The following is a 3211-nucleotide window of genomic DNA, read 5'->3' as shown; positions in this document are numbered from 1 at the left end:
ACTACGTGGGAGTCCAGCGACATAGCCATTACGCTAACTGCTGGTTCCACAGAATTTTCACACTTCACTTTTCAAGCTAGCTTTGGACCCTGCTCCACACCAATGCCCACTGCAAACTAGGAGGGACCGGGCATGCTCCTTGAAGGTGTGGTCAAGTGGCAGAACCGTAGCAATGGGGGCTGGACTTGGGCTTCACAGTCCTGGGTCTGGGACTGACTCACTGCTTATTGGACATTTTACTGAGAGCCAGTGTGCACCTGTCACAGTGTGGGACCCAGCACTCCCCAGCCCTGGGCACTGGAGACGCGGCTGCAGCCAGGACGCTCACGGCCCTGCCCCAGCAGAAGGGACGTCTGGTCAGAGGGCCGGACACAGTCTTGCACACCCGAGTCAAGGTCACGGAGGACAAGGGGACTGGAGGGCCCTATGCGTGTGTCAGACGGGAACTGATGTGCTCAGGGGCAGTGGGTTTTCCGGGCCATGTGGGAGGGGACAGGTTAGCATAGGGCCTGTGGTGGAAGGGGTGGGGTACCTTCTAGAACTGAAGGAAGTTGGGGGTTGCTGGGACAGCAGTAGGGGTGGGGCTAGAGGGGGAGAGGAAGTTAGAGAGGAGGGCAGCGGGGTTGCCGGTTTATCAAGTAAGAATGTGAGATGCCGGTTAAATTTGGCTTCCAGGAAAAGCTACGTATTTACTTAGTGTGTGTCCCGAGTTCTGAATGGGACATTCTTACACACTGACAGCGAACGCATGCTCCTGTTTATCGGAGTTCTCACCCGGCTGGGCGGCCTGGCTTTACCTGGTGCAGGCCTGTCCGGGCAGGGAGCTGTTCGCGAGCAGGAGTGGAGGGCAGCGGCGGGTGGGAAGGTGTGAGCAGCAGGAGCCGGCTGCCTGGGAGAAGGTGAGCGGCCATTGTGGGAGGCCAGGGCGGTGGGTGCTCCCGCCCCTGCCAGAGACCCCATGGGCTGAGGGTGGGAGCGGCCGAGCTGTGGCATCAGGAAACACTGGGGGAAGCTGCTGCATCCTCCGGTCTCCGCCTGTGGTCGGGAGGAAGGCTGCCCTTTGCCGGGCAATTACTCACTGGGTGCCAGGGGATGTGATGGTGCCCGAGCCGCCGGGCAGGACCCCTGCTTCATGCCCTAAGAGCCTGGCCCTGTTAATGGCCCCTCCCCACCCCCAAATGAGTCGCTCTTCCCAGACAGCTGGTCTTTGCCACTGTTTGTTTTTGTGATTCAAAACTGAGTCATCTGCTCTGGGCCAGAGTGTGCCAGGGCCTTTTTTCGGGCTGGGAGCGTGGGGGTGGGGTGGCTCTCCCTGAGCTCCAGGGTTCAAGGTCAGCCCCTGTCTGCAGGTGTCACTTTATTCAGGGTCAAGAAACTTACGGCCATGGAGCCAGCCCCTCCTGTGTTGGGATCCTCGCCTTTCTGAGACTCGGTTTCCTCGTCTGTAGACAGGGGAGGTGGCAGTGCCTCCCATGCGCGGCTGCAGGGGGCTGAGCTGAGACAGAGGAGGAGAAGCCCTGCCAGGCCCTGCCGCTCCGCCCACTCCCTTGCCCCTGCCCCTCCCTGGCAATCTGCAGAGGCTGCCGAGGTCAGCACACGTGGTCCTGGACGAGGCCGGTGGCAGATTTCCGGCATTGTGGCGTGGACGGCTCAGGAGCCGCACCTGGCCCTGCCGCGGCAGCCATGGGGCCAGCGCCAAGGGCTGAGCACTTCATTCGTGGACTCGGGTGTTTGAGTTTCAGACCATTTTCATGTGGCTTCCCATTGCCCTACGACATTAGATCTCCCCCACCCCTGCAACCGCTTAACACTGTACCCCCAATTCTAGATCGAGAGCCACAGAGATCCGGGTTGCACCGACTGGCTCCCAGGCTGCGGTCTGCAGAGCGGACCAGAGCAGACTGCGGCTTGGCCGGGCTGGGCCTGGCTCGCTGGGCAGGGGGTGCCTCTGGGTGGGGAGCCTTCCCGACTTTGGGAGGTGCTGAGATCATCAGGGTTCTCAGGCAGAACGAACCCAATCAGAGGTGTCATAGTTTTCTAAGGCTCTGGGTTCGAACCCGGGTTTGTGCTTTTCCCCCCTTCGAATACATTCCTTAGTAACAGGTAGGCTTTCCAGAACTCTTTGCCAGGGCTCCTGCTGTTCCTCAGAGGTGCCTGGAGGGATCTCTAAGTCTTACTGGAGTCCCTGGAGCTGGGGCCTGGGCTGACTAGTCCCTCCCCTTCACTCCCTCACCGCTGGGCCTCCCAGATGGGTGATCACCCTAGAGGCCAAGTCGCTGGAGAGGAGGCTGGCTCCCCTCGGAGTTTTTGTTATTTAACGTTTACTTGTTTATTTCTTCTGAGAGAGAGAGAGACAGACAAGCACCCCGCCGTCTTCTCCCTGACCCACCCCAGCCTCCTCCAGCCTGGTTCACAGCACACAGGGACTCAGTGATCCGCGAGGTCCCAGGGTCGGGCCCACGCCCCTCCCAGCGGTGTGACTGCCGGCCCACGGCCTGTTTCCCTATTGGTTTTTAATCGCCAGAGTGTGCATACACCTGCCAGAGAGAGAGAGAGAGAGAGAGAGAGCACCTCCTTACGTGCTTTGCCTCGGGTGTCCCCAGTCCCACAGCCAGCTTGGTCACCGTGGACTGTGGCTGCTTTTGACCTGCCCCAACCTCAGCAGGCCTGTGCCGGCCCTGGGGCAGTGCTGGGCGACTCTGAATGGCCTGCCCTGACCTCTCTGGGCCCGGCCTCTGCTGACAGGAACTCCCACTCTCCTAGCCTTGGGCTGGTGAGAAAAGTAATTGGATTAATTTTAAAAAATGGAAGCCCATGGGCTGGGCTGGGAGCAGAGCTGCTCAGTTGGTCCTGGGGCACACCGTGACTGCTTATCCTGCCCCTCACTCCAGCCCTCGTTCTCCTATCCCAGCCTTCATCTTCCTCCCTCGGAGGCATGGCCCTGCAGCGCTGCAGCCCCGGCCCCAGGTGCCCCAGCCTGGGGGTACCCTCCCTCCTTCCTGCTTCCCTCTCTGTCCCCAAGGGGCGGTGGGTCCCGGGCAGTTGGACATCTGCACATCGGGACCTCCCAGAATGAAGTCTGGTGCACACTGGCAAGCACAGCTCCCCTCCCCCCAACACGCACACGCACACGCACACACACACACAGACACACGGACACACACACACACACACGCACACACACAGACACAAACACACAAACACACACAAG

The 3211-nt window shown here is 60.5% G+C and overlaps 1 long non-coding RNA gene across 1 annotated transcript in view; it reads left to right on the top strand.

The window, feature by feature from the left end:
* The first annotated feature begins 631 nt into the window (after window positions 1-631).
* LOC114005234 (uncharacterized) overlaps window positions 632-3211 on the top strand; it is a 10543-nt gene continuing 7963 nt past the window's right edge. Inside the window, exon 1 of the long non-coding RNA XR_003547109.1 lies at window positions 632-899. This is a non-coding gene — a long non-coding RNA (uncharacterized LOC114005234). The remainder of the gene's footprint in view (window positions 900-3211) is intronic.

The sequence above is a fragment of the Tupaia chinensis genome, unplaced genomic scaffold (assembly GCF_000334495.1).
Source record: "Tupaia chinensis unplaced genomic scaffold, TupChi_1.0 Scaffold000066_1, whole genome shotgun sequence".
NCBI classification, from domain to species: Eukaryota; Metazoa; Chordata; class Mammalia; order Scandentia; family Tupaiidae; genus Tupaia; species Tupaia belangeri.
Note: the sequence above shows the minus strand (reverse complement) of the source record. Positions and strands in the feature narration are given on the sequence as shown.